The 24,317-nt window shown below is 39.2% G+C and overlaps 6 non-coding genes across 6 annotated transcripts; all 6 read right to left on the minus strand.

The window, feature by feature from the left end:
- Window positions 1-3,649: 3,649 nt before the first annotated feature.
- TRNAR-UCG (transfer RNA arginine (anticodon UCG)) lies at window positions 3,650-3,722 on the minus strand. Its single transcript has one exon. It is a non-coding gene; the product is annotated as a tRNA-Arg (tRNA).
- Window positions 3,723-9,077: 5,355 nt separating this feature from the next.
- TRNAR-UCG (transfer RNA arginine (anticodon UCG)) lies at window positions 9,078-9,150 on the minus strand. The gene has a single exon. It is a non-coding gene; the product is annotated as a tRNA-Arg (tRNA).
- Window positions 9,151-12,725: 3,575 nt separating this feature from the next.
- TRNAQ-UUG (transfer RNA glutamine (anticodon UUG)) lies at window positions 12,726-12,798 on the minus strand. The gene has a single exon. It is a non-coding gene; the product is annotated as a tRNA-Gln (tRNA).
- Window positions 12,799-16,375: 3,577 nt separating this feature from the next.
- TRNAQ-UUG (transfer RNA glutamine (anticodon UUG)) lies at window positions 16,376-16,448 on the minus strand. Its single transcript has one exon. It is a non-coding gene; the product is annotated as a tRNA-Gln (tRNA).
- A 3,577-nt stretch (window positions 16,449-20,025) lies between these two features.
- TRNAQ-UUG (transfer RNA glutamine (anticodon UUG)) lies at window positions 20,026-20,098 on the minus strand. The gene has a single exon. It is a non-coding gene; the product is annotated as a tRNA-Gln (tRNA).
- Window positions 20,099-23,675: 3,577 nt separating this feature from the next.
- On the minus strand, window positions 23,676-23,748 carry TRNAQ-UUG (transfer RNA glutamine (anticodon UUG)). Its single transcript has one exon. It is a non-coding gene; the product is annotated as a tRNA-Gln (tRNA).
- Window positions 23,749-24,317: the final 569 nt, after the last annotated feature.

Here is a 24,317-nt window from a genome sequence, read left to right on the forward strand (position 1 = left end):
GCAACCACGAAGGGACTCGAACCCTCAATCTTCTGATCCGAAGTGAGATGCCTTATCCAGTAGGCCACATGGTCACTGACTGCAATATGTTTGGCTGTTTAGGGTTAGGTGGTATGATTGGATGTGGAACATATCAATTACAGGTGCGCAGGACTGAATCCCATACCGTTCTTCATCTTCTTTCCATCAAAGGAGTTTTTTCAAACAATATCTAGATAATTTCCAAAGTTTCATATCTTATGATGTCCTTTTTTGCCGTTAATCCTCCTTTCTTCTTTTATTGAATACTCTGTTTTATGCTGCAATGGTATTTTTGGATTATTTGAAAAGAGAATGAAACTGCTTTGACAGTAGTTCAGACTTCCCATTTCTTGACTTGCTAATTTGCTCCCTGAATTAGCTTATACAAGTGACATGAACAGGGCCTTGACCTAAGCACGTACCTGAAAGCCTGTCACCACCTTTAGAAATAAAATTCACAGCAGCTCAAAACATTCATTTTGAAAGAGAATATTTCAAGTGAGTCCAAGTTTAATTTCAATAAAGAAAGCTGTATAAAATGACACGGTGCACATTTGGGTAACCAGCATGACTCTTTTCAGTGAAGAAGTGGAATGGTTCTGTTGCAATATACTATCACCCTGGCAAGCTGCTACGAGGAAGAGTAAACAATATGATTAGGTTTCAGCAAAAATGTATTAGTTCAGGGTGTGCACCTCAGATAGACTTAAACTTACACACCCTGGTCTATGAGAGTAGTGCCCTATCCATTGCGGCATTGAGGGAAATCTGCAAGACAGAGTTCCAAAATCATCCTTTCATCTCAGTTCATGGCCACATACAGTATTTCTGCAGTCATTCGTTTCACTTTTCTGTCTTTAATTAAACTGACCATTTTAAACCTCCGGCACCCACCACTTCAATCTTACGGTTTTTGTGCTATCATAGGGCCTTGGAACTTTTGGCAAGTGGACAGAAGCAGTCAGAGAACCACATCACAATACATACTCCTTTGCCTGATACCTTTCACAACAAACTGCTCTTGGAAAAAGACGTTAACCGGTCCTTGCTCTCAGACAGACACAGAAAGCCTATCACCACCTCTACGAACATATTTCAATCAAGCCAATATCTATCATTCAACAATTATGCCTCTGTATCAATATAACTACAACTAGAGACAGAAAGGAATTTAAAAAACAATCTGCCCATTTGAATAACCAGCATAGTTTTAAGGACGTACAAATTGGAATGTGACAATTTCAGAGTTCCTCATTCATAAGAAGTCTGTGAGATAGTATCTCAGAAAGATCTCAAGTTTATAGCAAAAATGGTTGTAAGGGTGATTTTTACCACACAATTGCAACTAGGTGCCTCAATCTGCAAGAGACCAGTCCTTGACAGATTACACAACTGGGGCAACAGCAAAGGCATCAATTGTGTCAATCCTTTATGATTCTTCTCTAGTACTATCCTTTTTCTGAGGGACAATTTGCATTATTGCTGGAGAAAATCATAGAGTTACTACGCATGCATAGTTTCTGCTTTCTGCACGCACACACTCCCTGCACTGAATCTACCCACAGTTCTGTTAAGAATGATTGTGCCATGTCATATTGTTGTATACGTATTGCATATCCGTGGCATTTATGAAGAGGTACTTTGGTATGGCAGAAAGACAGAAAAGTAGCAATGCTGAAGGCATAACGTGACTGATTGTGCAGTTTGCATTGGGCTTTCTTAATGAGTGAGAGTGAAAGGAGTATTGTAAGAGTGTGTTTCCAGTTTGTATGTAAAGATAAGTTGGGTGCTGTGAGAAAAAGACTCAACCACGAAGGGACTCGAACCCTCAATCTTCTGATCCAAAGTCAGACACCTTATCCATTAGGCCACATGGTGACTGACTGCAATATGTTTGGGTGTTTAGGGTTAGATGTATGATTGGATGTGGAACATATCAATTACAGGTGCGCAGGACAGGATCCCATACCGTTCTTCATCTTCTTTCCATCAAAGGAGTTTTTTCAAACAATATCTAGATAATTTCCAAAGTTTCATATCTTATGATGTGCTTTTTTGCCGTTAATCCTCCTTTCTTCTTTGATAGAATACTCTGTTTTATGCTGCAATGGTATTTTTGGATTATTTGAAAAGAGAATGAAACTGCTTTGACAGTAGTTCAGACTTCCCATTTCTTGACTTGCTAATTTGCTCCCTGAATTAGCTTATACAAGTGACATGAACAGGGCCTTGACCTAAGCACGTACCTGAAAGCCTGTCACCACCTCTAGAAATAAAATTCACAGCAGCTCAAAACATTCATTTTGAAAGAGAATATTTCAAGTGAGTCCAAGTTTAATTTCAATAAAGAAAGCTGCATAAAATGACACGCTGCACATTTGGGTAACCAGCATGACTCTTTTCAGTGAAGAAGTGGAATGGTTCTGTTGCAATATACTATCACCCTGGTAAGCTGCTACGAGGAAGAGTAAACAATATGATTAGGTTTCAGCAAAAATGTATTAGTTCAGGGTGTGCACCTCAGATAGACTTAAACTTACACACCCTGGTCTGTGAGAGTAGTGCCCTATCCATTGCGGCATTGAGGGTAATCTGCAAGACAGAGTTCCAAAATCATCCTTTCATCTCAGTTCATGGCCACATACAGTATTTCTGCAGTCATTTGTTTCACTTTTCTGTCTTTAATTAAACTGACCATTTTAAACCTCCGGCACCCACCACTTCAATCTTACCGTTTTTGTGCTATCATAGGGCCTTGGAACTTTTGGCAAGTGGACAGAAGCAGTCAGAGAACCACATCACAATACATACTCCTTTGCCTGATACCTTTCACAACAACTGCTCTTGGAAAAAGACGTTAACCGGTCCTTGCTCTCAGACAGACACAGAAAGCCTATCACCACCTCTACGAACATATTTCAATCAAACCAATATCTATCATTGAACAATTATGCCTCTGTATCAATATAACTACAACTCGAGACAGAAAGGAATTTAAAAAACAATCTGCCCATTTGAATAACCAGCATAGTTTTAAGGACGTACAAATTGGAATGTGACAATTTCAGAGTTCCTCATTCATAAGAAGTCTGTGAGATAGTATCTCAGAAAGATCTCAAGTTTATAGCAAAAATGGTTGTAAGGGTGATTTTTACCACACAATTGCAACTAGGTGCCTCAATCTGCAAGAGACCACTCTTTGACAGATTACACAACTGGGGAAACAGCAAAGGCAGCAATTGTGTCAATTCTTTATGATTCTTCTCTAGTACTATCCTTTTTCTGAGGGACAATTTGCATTATTCCTGGAGAAAATCATAGAGCTTCTACGCATGCATAGTTTCTGCTTTCTGCACGCACACACTCCCTGCACTGAATCTACCCACAGTTCTGTTAAGAATGATTGTGCCATGTCATATTGTTGTATACGTATTGCATATCCGTGGCATTTATGAAGAGGTACTTTGGTATGGCAGAAAGACAGAAAAGTAGCATTGCTGAAGGCATAACGTGACTGATTGTGCAGTTTGCATTGGGCTTTCTTAATGAGTGAGAGTGAAAGGAGTATTGTAAGAGTGTTTTTCCAGTTTGTATGTAAAGATAAGTTGGGTGCTGTGAGAAAAAGACTCAACCATGAAGGGACTCGAACCCTCAATTTTCTGATCCGAAGTCAGATGCCTTATCCATTAGGCCACATGGTCACTAACTGCAATATGTTTGGGTGTTTAGGGTTAGGTGTATGATTGGATGTGGAACATATCAATTACAGGTGCGTAGGACAGGATCCCATACCGTTCTTCATCTTCTTTCCATCAAAGGAGTTTTTTCAAACAATATCTAGATAATTTCCAAAGTTTCATATCTTATGATGTGCTTTTTTGCCGTTAATCCTCCTTTCTTCTTTTATAGAATACTCTGTTTTATGCTGCAATGGTATTTTTGGATTATTTGAAAAGAGAATGAAACTGCTTTGACAGTAGTTCAGACTTCCCATTTCTTGACTTGCTAATTTGCTCCCTGAATTAGCTTATACAAGTGACATGAACAGGGCCTTGACCTAAGCACGTACCTGAAAGCCTGTCACCACCTCTAGAAATAAAATTCACAGCAGCTCAAAACATTCAGTTTGAAAGAGAATATTTCAAGTGAGTCCAAGTTGAATTTCAATAAAGAAAGCTGTATAAAATGACATGCTGCACATTTGGGTAACCAGCATGACTCTTTTCAGTGAAGAAGTGGAATGGTTCTGTTGCAATATAATATCACATTGACAAGCTGCTACGAGGAAGAGTAAACAATATGATTAGGTTTCAGCAAAAATGTATTAGTTCAGGGTGTGCACCTCAGATAGACTTAAACTTACACACCCTGGTCTGTGAGAGTAGTGCCCTATCCATTGCGGCATTGAGGGTAATCTGCAAGACAGAGTTCCAAAATCATCCTTTCATCTCAGTTCATGGCCACATACAGTATTTCTGCAGTCATTCGTTTCACTTTTCTGTCTTTAATTAAACTGAACATTTTAAACCTCCGGCACCCACCACTTCAATCTTTCCGTTTTTCTGCTATCATAGGGCCTTGGAACTTTTGGCAAGTGGACAGAAGCAGTCAGAGAACCACATCACAATACATCCTCCTTTGCCTGATACCTTTCACAACAAACTGCTCTTGGAAAAAGACGTTAACCGGTCCTTGCTCTCAGACAGACACAGAAAGCCTATCACCACCTCTACGAACATATTTCAATCAAACCAATATCTATCATTCAACAATTATGCCTCTGTAGCAATATAACTACAACTAGAGACAGAAAGGAATTTTAAAAACAATCTGCCCATTTGAATAACCAGCAGAGTTTTAAGGACGTACAAATTGGAATGTGACAATTTCAGAGTTCCACATTCATAAGAAGTCTGTAAGATAGTATCTCAGAAAGATCTCAAGTTTATAGCAAAAATGGTTGTAAGGGTGATTTATACCACACAATTGCAACTAGGTGCCTCAATCTGCAAGAGACCAGTCCTTGATAGATTACACAATTTGGGCAACAGCAAAGGCAGCAATTGTGTCAATCCTTTATGATTCTTCTCTAGTACTATACTTTTTCTGAGGGACAATTTGCATTATTCTTGGAGAAAATCATAGAGCTTCTACCCATGCATAGTTTCTGCACACACACACTCCCTGCACTGAATCTACCCACAGTTCTGTTCAGAATGATTGTGCCATGTCATATTGTTGTATACGTATTGCATATCCGTGGCATTTATAAAGAGGTACTTTGGTATGGCAGACAGACAGAAAAGCAGCAATGCAGAAGGCATAACGTGACTGATTGTGCAGTTTGCATTGGGCTTTCTTTATGAGTGAGAGTGAAAGGAGTATTGCAAGAGTGTGCCCCCAGTTTGTATGTAAAGATAAGTTGTGTGCTGTGAGAAAAAGACTCAACCACGAAGGGACTCGAACCCTCAATCTTCTGACCCGAAGTCAGACGCCTTATCCATTAGGCTACATGATCACTGACTACAATATGTTTGGGTGTTTAGGGTTAGGTGGTATGATTGGATGTGGAACATATCAATTACAGGTGCGCAGGACAGGATCCCATACCGTTCTTCATCTTCTTTCCATCAAAGGAGTTTTTTCAAATAATATCTAGATAATTTCCAAAGTTTCATATCTTTTATTGAATACTCTGTTTTATGGTGCAATGGTATTTTTGGATTATTTGAAAAGAGAATGAAACTGCTTTGACAGTAGTTGAGACTTCCCATTTATTGACTTGCTAATTTGCTCCCTGAATTAGCTTATACAAGTGACATGAACAGGGCCTTGACCTAAGCACGTACCTGAAAGCCTGTCACCACCTCTAGAAATAAAATTCACAGCAGCTCAAGACATTCATTTTGAAAGAGAATATTTCAAGTGAGTCCAAGTTTAATTTCAATAAAGAAAGCTGTATAAAATGACACGCTGCACATTTGGGTAACCAGCATGACACTTTTCAGTGAAGAAGTGGAATGGTTCTGTTGCAATATACTATCACCCTGGCAAGCTGCTATGAGGAAGAGTAAACAATATGATTAGGTTTCAGCAAAAATGTATTAGTTCAGGGTGTGCACCTCAGATAGACTTAAACTTACACACCCTGGTCTGTGAGAGTAGTGCCCTATCCATTGCGGCATTGAGGGTAATCTGCAAGACAGAGTTCCAAAATCATCCTTTCATCTCAGTTCATGGCCACATACAGTATTTCTGCAGTCATTCGTTTCACTTTTCTGTCTTTAATTAAACTGACCATTTTAAACATCCGGCACCCACCACTTCAATCTTACCATTTTTGTGCTATCATAGGGCCTTGGACCTTTTGGCAAGTGGACAGAAGCAGTCAGAGAACCACATCACAATACATACTCCTTTGCCTGATACCTTTCACAACAAACTGCTCTTGGAAAAAGACGTTAACCGGTCCTTGCTCTCAGACAGACACAGAAAGCCTATCACCACCTCTACGAACATATTTCAATCAAACCAATATATATCATTCAACAATTATGCCTCTGTATCAATATAACTACAACTCGAGACAGAAAGGAATTTAAAAAACAATCTGCCCATTTGAATAACCAGCAGAGTTTTAAGGACGTACAAATTGGAATGTGACAATTTCAGAGTTCCTCATTCATAAGAAGTCTGTGAGATAGTATCTCAGAAAGATCTCAAGTTTATAGCAAAAATGGTTGTAAGGGTGATTTTTACCACACAATTGCAACTAGGTGCCTCAATCTGCAAGAGACCAGTCCTTGACAGATTACACAACTGGGGCAACAGCAAAGGCAGCAATTGTGTCAATCCTTTATGATTCTTCTCCAGTACTATATTTTTTCTGAGGGACAATTTGCATTATTCCTGGAGAAAATCATAGAGCTTCTACGCATGCATAGTTTCTGCTTTCTGCACGCACACACTCCCTGCACTGCATCTACCCACAGTTCTGTTAAGAATGATTGTGCCGTGTCATATTGTTGCATACGTATTGCATATCCATGGCATTTATGAAGAGGTACTTTGGTATGGCAGAAAGACAGAAAAGTAGCAATGCTGAAGGCATAACGTGAGTGATTGTGCAGTTTGCATTGGGCTTTCTTAATGAGTGAGAGTGAAAGGAGTATTGTAAGAGTGTGTTTCCAGTTTGTATGTAACGATAAGTTGGGTGCTGTGAGAAAAAGACTCAACCATGAAGGGACTCGAACCCTCAATTTTCTGATCCGAAGTCAGATGCCTTATCTATTAGGCCACAGGGTCACTGACTGCAATATTTTTGGGTGTTTAGGGTTAGGTGGTATGAATGGATGTGGAACATATCAATTACAGGTGCGCAGGACAGGATCCCATACCGTTCTTCATCTTCTTTCCATCAAAGGAGTTTTTTCAAACAATATCTAGATAATTTCCAAAGTTTCATATCTTATGATGTGCTTTTTTGCCGTTAATCCTCCTTTCTTCTTTTATTGAATACTCTGTTTTATGCTGCAATGGTATTTTTGGATTATTTGAAAAGAGAATGAAACTGCTTTGACAGTAGTTCAGACTTCACATTTCTTGACTTGCTAATTTGCTCCCTGAATTAGCTTATACAAGTGACATGAACAGGGCCTTGACCTAATCACGTACCTGAAAGACTGTCACCACCTCTAGAAATAAAATTCACAGCAGCTCAAAACATTCATTTTGAAAGAGAATATTTCAAGTGAGTCCAAGTTTAATTTCAATAAAGAAAGCTGTATAAAATGACACGCTGCACATTTGGGTAACCAGCATGACTCTTTTCAGTGAAGAAGTGGAATGGTTCTGTTGCAATATACTATCACCCTGGCAAGCTGCTACGAGGAAGAGTAAACAATATGATTAGGATTCAGCAAAAATTTATTAATTCAGGGTGTGCACCTCAGATAGACTTAAACGTACACACCCTGGTCTGTGAGAGTACTGCCTTATCCATTGCGGCATTGAGGGTAATCTGCAAGACAGAGTTCCAAAATCATCCTTTCATCTCAGTTCATGGCCACATACAGTATTTCTGCAGTCATTCGTTTCACTTTTCTGTCTTTAATTAAACTGACCATTTTAAACCTCCGGCACCCACCACTTCAATCTTACCGTTTTTGTGCTATCAAAGGGCCTTGGAACTTTTGGCAAGTGGACAGAAGCAGTCAGAGAACCACATGACAATACATACTCCTTTGCCTGATACGTTTCACAACAAACTGCTCTTGGAAAAATACGTTAACCGGTCCTTGCTCTCAGACAGACACAGAAAGCCTATCACCACCTCTACGAACATATTTCAATCAACCCAATATATATCATTCAACAATTATGCCTCTGTATCAATATAACTACAACTCGAGACAGAAAGGAATTTAAAAAACAATCTGCCCATTTGAATAACCAGCAGAGTTTTAAGGACGTACAAATTGGAATGTGACAATTTCAGAGTTCCTCATTCATAAGAAGTCTGTGAGATAGTATCTCAGAAAGATCTCAAGTTTATAGCAAAAATGGTTGTAAGGGTGATTATACCACACAATTGCAACTAGGTGCCTCAATCTGCAAGAGACCAGTCCTTGACAGATTACACAATTGGGGCAACAGCAAAGGCAGCAATTGTGTCAATCCTTTATGATTCTTCTCCAGTACTATATTTTTTCTGAGGGACAATTTGCATTATTCCTGGAGAAAATCATAGAGCTTCTACGCATGCATAGTTTCTGCTTTCTGCACGCACACACTCCCTGCACTGCATCTATCCACAGTTCTGTTAAGAATGATTGTGCCTTGTCATATTGTTGCATACGTATTGCATATCCATGGCATTTATGAAGAGGTACTTTGGTATGGCAGAAAGACAGAAAAGTAGCAATGCTGAAGGCATAACGTGACTGATTGTGCAGTTTGCATTGGGCTTTCTTAATGAGTGAGAGTGAAAGGAGTATTGTAAGAGTGTGTTTCCAGTTTTTATGTAAAGATAAGTTGGGTGCTGTGAGAAAAAGACTCAACCATGAAGGGACTCGAACCCTCAATTTTCTGATCCGAAGTCAGATGCCTTATCCATTAGGCCACATGGTCACTGACTGCAATATGTTTGGGTGTTTAGGGTTAGGTGGTATGAATGGATGTGGAACATTTCAATTACAGGTGCGCAGGACAGGATCCCATACCGTTCTTCATCTTCTTTCCATCAAAGAAGTTTTTTCAAACAATATCTAGATAATTTCCAAAGTTTCATATCTTATGATGTGCTTTTTTGCCGTTAATCATCCTTTCTTCTTTTATTGAATACTCTGTTTTTTGCTGCAATGGTATTTTTGGATTATTTGAAAAGAGAATGAAACTGCTTTAACAGTAGTTCAGACTTCCCATTTCTTGACTTGCTAATTTGCTCCCTGAATTAGCTTATACAAGTGACATGAACGGGGCCTTGACCTAAGCACGTACCTGAAAGCCTGTCACCACCTCTAGAAATAAAATTCACAGCAGCTCAAAACATTAATTTTGAAAGAGAATATTTCAAGTGAGTCCAAGTTTAATTTCAATAAAGAAAGCTGTATAAAATGACACGCTGCACATTTGGGTAACCAGCATGACACTTTTCAGTGAAGAAGTGGAATGGTTCTGTTGCAATATACTATCACCCTGGCAAGCTGCTACGAGGAAGAGTAAACAATATGATTAGGTTTCAGCAAAAATGTATTAGTTCAGGGTGTGCACCTCAGATAGACTTAAACTTACACACCCTGGTCTGTGAGAGTAGTGCCCTATCCATTGCGGCATTGAGGGTAATCTGCAAGACAGAGTTCCAAAATCATCCTTTCATCTCAGTTCATGGCCACATACAGTATTTCTGCAGTCATTCGTTTCACTTTTCTGTCTTTAATTAAACTGACCATTTTAATCCTCCGGCACCCACCACTTCAATCTTACCATTTTTGTGCTATCATAGGGCCTTGGAACTTTTGTCAAGTGGACAGAAGCAGTCAGAGAACCACATCACAATACATACTCCTTTGCCTGATACCTTTCACAACAAATTGCTCTTGGAAAAAGACGTTAACCGGTCCTTGCTCTCAGACAGACACAGAAAGCCTATCGCCACCTCTACGAACATATTTCAATCAAACCAATATATATCATTCAACAATTATGCCTCTGTATCAATATAACTACAACTCGAGACAGAAAGGAATTTAAAAAACAATCTGCCCATTTGAATAACCAGCAGAGTTTTAAGGACGTACAAATTGGAATGTGACAATTTCAGAGTTCCTCATTCATAAGAAGTCTGTGAGATAGTATCTCAGAAAGATCTCAAGTTTATAGCAAAAATGGTTGTAAGGGTGATTTTTACCACACAATTGCAACTAGGTGCCTCAATCTGCAAGAGACCAGTCCTTGACAGATTACACAACTGGGGCAACAGCAAAGGCAGCAATTGTGTCAATCCTTTATGATTCTTCTCTAGTACTATACTTTTTCTGAGGGACAATTTGCATTGTTCCTGGCGAAAATCATAGAGCTTCTACCCATGCATAGTTTCTGCTTTCTGCATGCACACACTCCCTGCACTGAATCTACCCACAGTTCTGTTCAGAATGATTGTGCCGTGTCATATTGTTGCATACTTATTGCATATCCATGGCATTTATGAAGAGGTACTTTGGTATGGCAGAAAGACCGAAAAGTAGCAATGCTGAAGGCATAACGTGACTTATTGTGCAGTTTGCATTGGGCTTTCTTAATGAGTGAGAGTGAAAGGAGTATTGTAAGAGTGTGTTTCCAGTTTGTATGTAAAGATAAGTTGGGTGCTGTGAGAAAGAGACTCAACCATGAAGGGACTCGAACCCACAATTTTCTGATCCGAAGTCAGACGCCTTAGCCATTAGGCCACATGGTCACTAACTACAATATGTTTGGGTGTTTAGGGTTAGGTGGTATGAATGGGTGTGGAACATATCAATTACAGGTGAGCAGGACAGGATCCCATACCGTTCTTCATCTTCTTTCCATCAAAGGAGTTTTTTCAAACAATATCTAGATAATTTCCAAAGTTTCATATCTTATGCTGCGCTTTTTTCCCGTTAATCCTCCTTTCTTCTTTTATTGAATACTCTGTTTTATGCTGCAATGGTATTTTTGGATTATTTGAAAAGAGAATGAAATTGCTTTGACAGTAGTTCAGACTTCCCATTTCTTGACTTGCTAATTTGCTCCCTGAATTAGCTTATACAAGTGACATGAACAGGGCCTTGACCTAAGCACGTACCTGAAAGCCTGTCACCACCTCTAGAAATAAAATTCACAGCAGCTCAAAACATTCATTTTGAAAGAGAATATTTCAAGTGAGTCAATGTTTAATTTCAATAAAGAAAGCTGTAGAAAATGACACGCTGCACATTTGGGTAACCAGCATGACTCTTTTCAGTGAAGAAGTGGAATGGTTCTGTTGCAATATACTATCGCCCTGGCAAGCTGCTACGAGGAAGAGTAAATAATATGATTAGGTTTCAGCAAAAATGTATTAGTTCAGGGTGTGCAACTCAGATAGACTTAAACTTACACACCCTGCTCTGTGAGAGTAGTGCCCTATCCATTGCGGCATTGAGGGTAATCTGCAAGACAGAGTTCCAAAATCATCCTTTCATCTCAGTTCATGGCCACATACAGTATTTCTGCAGTCATTCGTTTCACTTTTCTGTCTTAATTTAAACTGACCATTTTAAACCTCCGGCACCCACCACTTCAATCTTACCGTTTTTGTGCTATCATAGGGCCTTGGAACTTTTGGCAAGTGGACAGAAGCAGTCAGAGAACCACATCACAATACATACTCCTTTGCCTGATACCTTTCACAACAAATTGCTGTTGGAAAAAGACGTTAAGGTCCTTGCTCTCAGACAGACACAGAAAGCCTATCACCACCTCTACGAACATATTTCAATCAAACCAATATATATCATTCAACAATTATGCCTCTGTATCAATATAACTACAACTCGAGACAAAAAGGAATTTAAAAAACAATCTGCCCATTTGAATAACCAGCATAGTTTTAAGGACGTACAAATTGGAATGTGACAATTTCAGAGTTCCTCATTCATAAGAAGTCTGTGAGATAGTATCTCAGAAAGATCTCAAGTTTATAGCAAAAATGGTTGTAAGGGTGATTTATACCACACAATTGCAACTAGGTGCCTCAAACTGCAAGAGACCAGTCCTTGACAGATTACACAATTGGGGCAACAGCAAAGGCAGCAATTGTGTCAATTCTTTATGATTCTTCTCCAGTACTATATTTTTTCTGAGGGACAATTTGCATTATTCCTGATGAAAATCATAGAACTTCTACCCATGCATAGTTTCTGCTTTCTGCACGCACACACTCCCTGCACAGAATCTACCCACAGTTCTGTTCAGAATGATTGTTGCATGTCATATTGTTGTATACGTATTGCATATCCGTGGCATTTATGAAGAGGTACTTTGGTATGGCAGAAAGACAGAAAAGTAGCAATGCTGAAGGCATAACGTGACTGATTGTGCAGTTTGCATTGGGCTTCCTTAATGAGTGAGAGTGAAAGGAGTATTTTAAGAGTGTGCCTCCAGTTTGTATGTAAAGATAAGTTGGGTGCTGTGAGAAAAAGACTCAACCATGAAGGGACTCGAACCCTCAATCTTCTAATCCAAAATCAGACGCCTTATCCATTAGGCCACATGGTCACTGACCACAGTATATTTGGGTGTTTAGGGTTAGGTGGTATGAATGGATGTGGAACATATCAATTCCCTTTGCGCAGGACAGGATCCCATACCGTTCTTCATCTTCTTTCCATCAAAGGAGTTTTTTCAAACAATATCTTGATAATTTCCAAAGTTTCATATCTTATGATGTGCTTTTTTGCAGTTAATCCTCCTTTCTTCTTTTATTGAATACTCTGTGTTATGCTGCAATGGTATTTTTGGATTATTTGAAAAGAGAATGAAACTGCTTTGACACTATTTCAGACTTCTCATTTCTTGACTTGCTAATTCGCTCCCTGTATTAGCTTATACAAGTGACATGAACAGGGCCTTGACCTAAGCACGTACCTGAAAGCCTGTCACCACCTCTAGAAATAAAATTAACAGCAGCTCAAAACAATCATTTTGATAGAGAAAATTTCAAGTGAGTCCAAGTTTAATTTCAATAAAGAAAGCTGTATAAAATGACACGCTGCACATTTGGGTAACCAGCATGACTCTTTTCAGTGAAGAAGTGGAATGGTTCTGTTGCAATATACTATCACCCTGGCAAGCTCCTACGAGGAAGAGTAAACAATATGATTAGGTTTTAGCAAAAATGTAATAGTTCAGGGTGTGCACCTCAGATAGACTTAAACTTACACACCCTGGTCTGTGAGAGTAGTGCCCTATCCATTGCGGCATTGAGGGTAATCTGCAAGACAGAGTTCCAAAATCATCCTTTCATCTCAGTTCATGGCCACATAGAGTATTTCTGCAGTCATTTGTTTCACTTTTCTGTCTTTAATTAAACTGCCCATTTTAAACCTCCGGCACCCACCACTTCAATCTTACCGTTTTCGTGCTATCATAGGGCCTTGGAACTTTTGGCAAGTGGACAGAGGCAGTCAGAGAACCACATCACAATACATACTCCTTTGCCTGATACCTTTCGCGACAAATTGCTCTTGGAAAAAGACGTTAACCGGTCCTTGTTCTCAGACAGACACAGAAAGCCTATCACCACCTCTACGAACATATTTCAATCAAACCAATATATATCATTCAACAATTATGCCTCTGTATCAATATAACTACAACTCGAGACAGAAAGGAATTTAAAAAACAATCTGCCCATTTGAATAACCAGCAGAGTTTTAACGACGTACAAATTGAAATGTGACAATTTCAGAGTTCCTCATTCATAAGAAGTCTGTGAGATAGTATCTCAGAAAGATCTCAAGTTTATAGCAAAAATGGTTGTAAGGGTGATTTATACCACACAATTGCAACTAGGTGCCTCAATCTGCAAGAAACCAGTCCTTGACAGATTACACAATTGGGGCAACAGCAAAGGCAGCAATTGTGTCAATCCTTTATGATTCTTCTCCAGTACTATATTTCTTCTGAGGGACAATTTGCATTATTCCTGATGAAAATCATAGAGCTTCTACCCATGCATAGTTTCTGCTTTCTGCACGCACACACTCCCTGCACTGAATCTACCCACAGTTCTGTTCAGAATGATCGTGCCATGTCATATTGTTGTATACGTATTGCATATCCGTGGCATTTATGAAGAGGTACTTTGTTATGGCAGAAAGACAGAACAGTAGCAATGCTGAAGGCATAACGTGACTGATTGTGCAGTTTGCATTGGGCTTTCTTAATGAGTGAGAGTGAAAGGAGTATTGTAAGAGTGCATTTCCAGTTTGTATGTAAAGATAAGTTGGGTGCTGTGAGAAAAAGACTCTACCATGAAGGGACTCGAACCCGCAATCTTCTGACCTGAAGTCAGATGCCTTATTCATTAGGCCACATGGTCACTGACTGCAATATGTTTGGGTGTTTAGGGTTAGGTGGTATGAATGGATGTGAAACATATCAATTACAGGTGCGCAGGACAGGATCCCATACCGTTCTTCATCTTCTGTCCATCAAAGGAGTTTTTTCAAACAATATCTAGATAATTTCCGAAGTTTCATATCTTATGCTGTGCTTTTTTGCCGTTAATCCTCCTTTCTTCTTTTATTGAATACTCTGTTTCATGCTGCAATGGTATTTTTGGATTATTTGAAAAGAGAATGAAACTGCTTTGACAGTAGTTCAGACTTCCCATTTCTTGATTTGCTAATTTGCTCCCTGAATTAGCTTATACAAGTGACATGAACAGGGCCTTGACCTAAGCACGTACCTGAAAGCCTGTCACCACCTCTAGAAATAAAATTCACAGCAGCTCAAAACATTCATTTTGAAAGAGAATATTTCAAGTGAGTCCATGTTTAATTTCAATAAAGAAAGCTGTAGAAAATGACACGCTGCACATTTGGGTAACCAGCATGACTCTTTTCAGTGAAGAAGTGGAATGGTTCTGTTGCAATATACTATCACCCTGGCAAGCTGCTACGAGGAAGAGTAAACAATATGATTAGGTTTCAGCAAAAATGTTTTAGTTCAGGGTGTGCACCTCAGATAGACTTAAACTTACACACCCTGCTCTGTGAGAGTAGTGCCCTATCCATTGCGGCATTGAGGGTAATCTGCAAGACAGAGTTCCAAAATCATCCTTTCATCTCAGTTCATGGCCACATACAGTATTTCTGCAGTCATTCGTTTCACTTTTCTGTCTTAAATTAAACTGACCATTTTAAACCTCCGGCACCCACCACTTCAATCTTACCGTTTTTGTGCTATCATAGGGCCTTGGAACTTTTGGCAAGTGGACAGAAGCAGTCAGAGAACCACATCACAATACATACTCCTTTGCCTGATACCTTTCACAACAAATTGCTCTTGGAAAAAGACGTTAACCGGTCCTTGCTCTCAGACAGACACAGAAAGCCTATCACCACCTCTACGAACATATTTCAATCAAACCAATATATATCATTCAACAATTATGCCTCTGTATCAATATAACTACAACTCGAGACAAAAAGGAATTTAAAAAACAATCTGCCCATTTGAATAACCAGCATAGTTTTAAGGACGTACAAATTGGAATGTGACAATTTCAGAGTTCCTCATTCATAAGAAGTCTGTGAGATAGTATCTCAGAAAGATCTCAAGTTTATAGCAAAAATGGTTGTAAGGGTGATTTTTACCACACAATTGCAACTAGGTGCCTCAATCTGCAAGAGACCAGTCCTTGACAGATTACACAACTGGGGCAACAGCAAAGGCAGCAATTGTGTCAATCCTTTATGATTCTTCTCTAGTACTATACTTTTTCTGAGGGACAATTTGCATTATTCCTGGAGAAAATCATAGAGCTTCTACCCATGCATAGTTTCTGCTTTCTGCACGCACACACTCCCTGCACTGAATCTACCCACAGTTCTGTTCAGAATGATTGTGCCATGTCATATTGTTGTATACGTATTGCATATCCGTGGCATTTATGAAGAGGTACTTTGGTATGGCAGAAAGACAGAAAAGTAGCAATGCTGAAGGCATAACGTGACTGATTGTGCAGTTTGCATTGGGCTTTCTTACTTAGTGAGGGTGAAAGGAGTATTTTAAGAGTGTACCTCCAGTTTGTATATAAAGATAAGTTGGGTGCTGTGAGAAAAAGACTCAACCATGAAGGGACTCGAACCCTCAATCTCCTAATCCAAAGTCAGAAGCCTTATCCATTAGGCCACATGGTCACTGACCACAGTATGTTTGGGTGTTTAGGGTTAGGTGGTATGAATGGATGTGAAACATATCAATTACCGTTGCGCAGGACAGGATCCCATACCGTTCTTCATCTTCTTTCCATCAAAGGAGTTTTTTCAAACAATATCTTGATAATTTCCAAAGTATAATATCTTATGATGTGCTTTTTTGCCATTAATCCTCCTTTCTTCTTTTAATGAATACTCTGTTTTATGCTGCAATGGTGTTTTGGGATTATTTGAAAAGAGACTGAAACTGCTTTGACACTAGTTCAGACTTCTCATTTCTTTACTTGCTAATTTGCTCCCTGAATTAGCTTATACAAGGGACATGAACAGGGCCTTGACCTAAGCACGTACCTAAAAGCCTGTCACCACCTCTAGAAATAAAATTCACAGCAGCTCAAAACAATCATTTTGATAGAGAACATTTCAAGTGAGTCTAAGTTTAATTTCAATAAAGAAAGCTGTATAAAATGACACGCTGCACATTTCGGTAACTAGCATGACTCTTTTCAGTGAAGAAGTGGAATGGTTCTGTTGCAATATACTATCACCCTGGCAAGCTGCTACGAGGAAGAGTAAACACTATGATTAGGTTTCAGCAAAAATGTATTAGTTCAGGGTGTGCACCTCAGATAGACTTAAACTTACACACCCTGGTCTGTGAGAGTAGTGCCCTATCCATTGCGGCATTGAGGGTAATCTGCAAGACAGAGTTCCAAAATCATCCTTTCATCTCAGTTCATGGCCACATACAGTATTTCTGCAGTCATTCGTTTCACTTTTCTGTCTTTAATTAAACTGACCATTTTAAACCTCCACCACCCACCACTTCAATCTTACCGTTTTTCTGCTATCATAGGGCCTTGGAACTTTTGGCAAGTGGACAGAGGCAGTCAGAGAACCACATCACAATACATACTCCTTTGCCTGATATCTTTCACAACAAACTGCTCTTGGAAAAAGACGTTAACCGGTCCTTGCTCTCAGACAGACACAGAAACCTTATCACCACCTCTACGAACATATTTCAATCAAACCAATATATATCATTCAACAATTATGCCTCTGTATCAATATAACTACAACTCGAGACAGAAAGGAATTTAAAAAACAATCTTCCCATTTGAATAACCACCATAGTTTTAAGGACGTACAAATTGGAATGTGACAATTTCAGAGTTCCTCATTCATAAGAAGTCTATGAGATAGTATCTCAGAAAGATCTCAAGTTTATAGCAAAAATGGTTGTAAGGGTTATTTTTACCACACAATTGCAACTAGGTGCCTCAATCTGCAAGAGACCAGTCCTTGACAGATTACTCAACTGGGGCAACAGCAAAGGCAGCAATTGTGTCAATCCTTTATGATTCTTCTCTAGCACTATACTTTTTCTGAGGGACAATTTGCATTATTCCTGGAGAAAATCATAGAGCTTCTACCCATGCATAGTTTCTGCTTTCTGCACGCACACACTCCCTGCACTGAATCTACCCACAGTTCTGTTCAGAATGATTGTGCCATGTCATATTGTTGTATACGTATTGCATATCCGTGGCATTTATGAAGAGGTACTTTGGTATGGCAGAAAGACAGAAAAGTAGCAATGCTGAAGGCATAACATGACTGATTGTGCAGTTTGCATTGGGCTTTCTTAATGAGTGAGAGTGAAAGGAGTATTGTAAGAGTGTGTTTCCAGTTTGTATGTAAAGATAAGTTGGGTGCTGTGAGAAAAAGACTCAACCATGAAGGGACTTGAACCCTCAATCGTCTGATCTGAAGTCAGGCGCCTTATCCATTAGCCCACATGGTCACTGTCTGCAATATGTTTGGGTGTTTAGAGTTAGGTGGTATGAATGGATGTGGAACATATCAATTACAGGTGCGCAGGACAGGATCACATACCGTTCTTCATCTTCTTTCCATCAAAGGAGTTTTTTCAAACAATATCTAGATAATTTCCAAAGTTTCATATCTTATGCTGTGCTTTTTTGCCGTTAATCCTCCTTTCTTCTTTTATTGAATACTCTGTTTTATGCTGCAATGGTATTTTTGGATTATTTGAAAAGAGAATGAAACTGCTTTAGCAGTAGTTCAGACTTCCCATTTCTTGACTTGCTAATTTGCTCCCTGAATTAGCTTATACAAGTGACATGAACAGGGCCTTGACCTAAGCACGTACCTGAAAGCCTGTCACCACCTCTAGAAATAAAATTCACAGCAGCTCAAAACATTCATTTTGAAAGAGAATATTTCAAGTGAGTCCAAGTTTAATTTCAATAAAGAAAGCTGTATAAAATGACACGCTGCACATTTGGGTAACCAGCATGACTCTTTTCAGTGAAGAAGTGGAATGGTTCTGTTGCAATATACTATCACCCTGGCAAGCTGCTACGAGGAAGAGTAAACAATATGATTATGTTTCAGCAAAAATGTATTAGTTCAGGGTGTGCACCTCAGATAGACTTAAACTTACACACCCTGGTCTGTGAGAGTAGTGCCCTATCCATTGCGGCATTGAGGGTAATCTGCAAGACAGAGTTAAAAAATCATCCTTTCATCTCAGTTCATGGCCACATACAGTATTTCTGCAGTCATTCGTTTCACTTTTCTGTCCTTAATTAAACTGACCATTTTAAACCTCCGGCACCCACCACTTCAATCTTACCGTTTTTGTGCTATCATAGGGCCTTGGAACTTTTGGCAAGTGGACAGAAGCAGTCAGAGAACCACATCACAATACATACTCCTTTGCCTGATACCTTTCACAACAAATTGCTCTTGGAAAAAGACGTTAACCGGTCCTTGCTCTCAGACAGACACAGAAAGCCTATCACCACCTCTACAAACATATTTAAATCAAACCAATATATATCATTCGACAATTATGCCTCTGTATCAATATAACTACAAGTCGAGACAGAAAGGAATTTAAAAAACAATCTGCCCATTTGAATAACCAGCAGAGTTTTAACGACGTACAAATTGAAATGTGACAATTTCAGAGTTCCTCATTCATAAGAAGTCTGTGAGATAGTATCTCAGAAAGATCTCAAGTTTATAGCAAAAATGGTTGTAAGGGTGATTTATACCACACAATTGCAACTAGGTGCCTCAAACTGCAAGAGACCAGTCCTTGACAGATTACACAATTGGGGCAACAGCAAAGGCAGCAATTGTGTCAATTCTTTATGATTCTTCTCCAGTACTATATTTTTTCTGAGGGACAATTTGCATTATTCCTGATGAAAATCATAGAGCTTCTACCCATGCATAGTTTCTGCTTTCTGCACGCACACACTCCCTGCACTGAATCTACCCACAGTTCTGTTCAGAATGATTGTGCCAAGTCATTTTGTTGTATACGTATTGCATATCCGTGGCATTTATGAAGAGGTACTTTGGTATGGCAGAAAGACAGAAAAGTAGCAATGCTGAAGGCATAACGTGACTGATTGTGCAGTTTGCATTGGGCTTTCTTAATGAGTGAGAGTGAAAGGAGTATTTTAAGAGTGTGCCTCCAGTTTGTATGTAAAGATAAGTTGGGTGCTGTGAGAAAAAGACTCAACCATGAAGGGACTCGAACCCTCAATCTTCTAATCCAAAGTCAGACGCCTTATCCATTAGGCCACATGGTCACTGACCACAGTATATTTGGGTGTTTAGGGTTAGGTGGTATGAATGGATGTGGAACATATCAATTCCCTTTGCGCAGGACAGGATCCCATACCGTTCTTCATCTTCTTTCCATCAAAGGAGTTTTTTCAAACAATATCTTGATAATTTCCAAAGTTTCATATCTTATGATGTGCTTTTTTGCCGTTAATCCTCCTTTCTTCTTTTATTGAATACTCTGTTTTATGCTGCAATGGTATTTTTGGATTATTTGAAAAGAGAATGAAACTGCTTTGACACTATTTCAGACTTCTCATTTCTTGACTTGCTAATTCGCTCCCTGTATTAGCTTATACAAGTGACATGAACAGGGCCTTGACCTAAGCACGTACCTGAAAGCCTGTCACCACCTCTAGAAATAAAATTAACAGCAGCTCCAAACAATCATTTTGAGAGAGAAAATTTCAAGTGAGTCCAAGTTTAATTTCAATAAAGAAAGCTGTATAAAATGACACGCTGCACATTTGGGTAACCAGCATGACTCTTTTCAGTGAAGAAGTGGAATGGTTCTGTTGCAATATACTATCACCCTGGCAAGCTCCTACGAGGAAGAGTAAACAATATGATTAGGTTTTAGCAAAAATGTAATAGTTCAGGGTGTGCACCTCAGATAGACTTAAACTTACACACCCTGGTCTGTGAGAGTAGTGCCCTATCCATTGCGGCATTGAGGGTAATCTGCAAGACAGAGTTCCAAAATCATCCTTTCATCTCAGTTCATGGCCACATAGAGTATTTCTGCAGTCATTCGTTTCACTTTTCTGTCTTTAATTAAACTGCCCATTTTAAACCTCCGGCACCCACCACTTCAATCTTACCGTTTTCGTGCTATCATAGGGCCTTGGAACTTTTGGCAAGTGGACAGAGGCAGTCAGAGAACCACATCACAATACATACTCCTTTGCCTGATACCTTTCGCGACAAATTGCTCTTGGAAAAAGACGTTAACCGGTCCTTGTTCTCAGACAGACACAGAAAGCCTATCACCACCTCTACGAACATATTTCAATCAAACCAATATATATCATTCAACAATTATGCCTCTGTATCAATATAACTACAACTCGAGACAGAAAGGAATTTAAAAAACAATCTGCCCATTTGAATAACCAGCAGAGTTTTAACGACGTACAAATTGAAATGTGACAATTTCAGAGTTCCTCATTCATAAGAAGTCTGTGAGATAGTATCTCAGAAAGATCTCAAGTTTATAGCAAAAATGGTTGTAAGGGTGATTTATACCACACAATTGCAACTAGGTGCCTCAATCTGCAAGAAACCAGTCCTTGACAGATTACACAATTGGGGCAACAGCAAAGGCAGCAATTGTGTCAATCCTTTATGATTCTTCTCCAGTACTATATTTCTTCTGAGGGACAATTTGCATTATTCCTGATGAAAATCATAGAGCTTCTACCCATGCATAGTTTCTGCTTTCTGCACGCACACACTCCCTGCACTGAATCAACCCACAGTTCTGTTCAGAATGATCGTGCCATGTCATATTGTTGTATACGTATTGCATATCCGTGGCATTTATGAAGAGGTACTTTGTTATGGCAGAAAGACAGAACAGTAGCAATGCTGAAGACATAACATGACTAGTTATGCAGTTTGCATTGGGCTTTCTTAATGAGTGAGAGTGAAAGGAGTATTGTAAGAGTGTGTTTCCAGTTTGTATGTAAAGATAAATTGGGTGCTGTGAGAAAAAGACTCTACCATGAAGGGACTCGAACCCTCAATCTTCTGACATGAAGTCAGATGCCTTATTCATTAGGCCACATGGTCACTGACTGCAATATGTTTGGGTGTTTAGGGTTAGGTGGTATGAATGGATGTGAAACATATCAATTACAGGTGCGCAGGACAGGATCCCATACCGTTCTTCATCTTCTGTCCATCAAAGGAGTTTTTTCAAACAATATCTAGATAATTTCCGAAGTTTCATATCTTATGCTGTGCTTTTTTGCCGTTAATCCTCCTTTCTTCTTTTATTGAATACTCTGTTTCATGCTGCAATGGTATTTTTGGATTATTTGAAAAGAGAATGAAACTGCTTTGACAGTAGTTCAGACTTCCCATTTCTTGACTTGCTAATTTGCTCCCTGAATTAGCTTATACAAGTGACATGAACAGGGCCTTGACCTAAGCACGTACCTGAAAGCCTGTCACCACCTCTAGAAATAAAATTCACAGCAGCTCAAAACATTCATTTTGAAAGAGAATATTTCAAGTGAGTCAATGTTTAATTTCAATAAAGAAAGCTGTAGAAAATGACACGCTGCACATTTGGGTAACCAGCATGACTCTTTTCAGTGAAGAAGTGGAATGGTTCTGTTGCAATATACTATCACCCTGGCAAGCTGCTACGAGGAAGAGTAAACAATATGATTAGGTTTCAGCAAAAATGTATTAGTTCAGGGTGTGCACCTCAGATAGACTTAAACTTACACACCCTGCTCTGTGAGAGTAGTGCCCTATCCATTGCGGCATTGAGGGTAATCTGCAAGACAGAGTTCCAAAATCATCCTTTCATCTCAGTTCATGGCCACATACAGTATTTCTGCAGTCATTCGTTTCACTTTTCTGTCTTAAATTAAACTGACCATTTTAAACCTCCGGCACCCACCACTTCAATCTTACCGTTTTTGTGCTATCATAGGGCCTTGGAACTTTTGGCAAGTGGACAGAAGCAGTCAGAGAACCACATCACAATACATACTCCTTTGCCTGATACCTTTCACAACAAATTGCTCTTGGAAAAAGACGTTAACCGGTCCTTGCTCTCAGACAGACACAGAAAGCCTATCACCACCTCTACGAACATATTTCAATCAAACCAATATATATAATTCAACAATTATGCCTCTGTATCAATATAACTACAACTCGAGACAAAAAGGAATTTAAAAAACAATCTGCCCATTTGAATAACCAGCATAGTTTTAAGGACGTACAAATTGGAATGTGACAATTTCAGAGTTCCTCATTCATAAGAAGTCTGTGAGATAGTATCTCAGAAAGATCTCAAGTTTATAGCAAAAATGGTTGTAAGGGTGATTTATACCACACAATTGCAACTAGGTGCCTCAAACTGCAAGAGACCAGTCCTTGACAGATTACACAATTGGGGCAACAGCAAAGGCAGCAATTGTGTCAATTCTTTATGATTCTTCTCCAGTACTATATTTTTTCTGAGGGACAATTTGCATTATTCCTGATGAAAATCATAGAGCTTCTACCCATGCATAGTTTCTGCTTTCTGCACGCACACACTCCCTGCACTGAATCTACCCACAGTTCTGTTCAGAATGATTGTGCCATGTCATATTGTTGTATACGTATTGCATATCCGTGGCATTTATGAAGAGGTACTTTGGTATGGCAGAAAGACAGAAAAGTAGCAATGCTGAAGGCATAACGTGACTGATTGTGCAGTTTGCATTGGGCTTCCTTAATGAGTGAGAGTGAAAGGAGTATTTTAAGAGTGTGCCTCCAGTTTGTATGTAAAGATAAGTTGGGTGCTGTGAGAAAAAGACTCAACCATGAAGGGACTCGAACCCTCAATCTTCTAATCCAAAGTCAGACGCCTTATCCATTAGGCCACATGGTCACTGACCACAGTATATTTGGGTGTTTAGGGTTAGGTGGTATGAATGGATGAGGAACATATCAATTCCCTTTGCGCAGGACAGGATCCCATACCGTTCTTCATCTTCTTTCCATCAAAGGAGTTTTTTCAAACAATATCTTGATAATTTCCAAAGTTTCATATCTTATGATGTGCTTTTTTGCCGTTAATCCTCCTTTCTTCTTTTATTGAATACTCTGTTTTATGCTGCAATGGTATTTTTGGATTATTTGAAAAGAGAATGAAACTGCTTTGACACTATTTCAGACTTCTCATTTCTTGACTTGCTAATTCGCTCCCTGTATTAGCTTATACAAGTGACATGAACAGGGCCTTGACCTAAGCACGTACCTGAAAGCCTGTCACCACCTCTAGAAATAAAATTAACAGCAGCTCAAAACAATCATTTTGATAGAGAAAATTTCAAGTGAGTCCAAGTTTAATTTCAATAAAGAAAGCTGTATAAAATGACACGCTGCACATTTGGGTAACCAGCATGACTCTTTTCAGTGAAGAAGTGGAATGGTTCTGTTGCAATATACTATCACCCT

This window comes from Pleurodeles waltl, chromosome 4_1 (genome assembly GCF_031143425.1).
Source record: "Pleurodeles waltl isolate 20211129_DDA chromosome 4_1, aPleWal1.hap1.20221129, whole genome shotgun sequence".
NCBI classification, from domain to species: Eukaryota; Metazoa; Chordata; class Amphibia; order Caudata; family Salamandridae; genus Pleurodeles; species Pleurodeles waltl.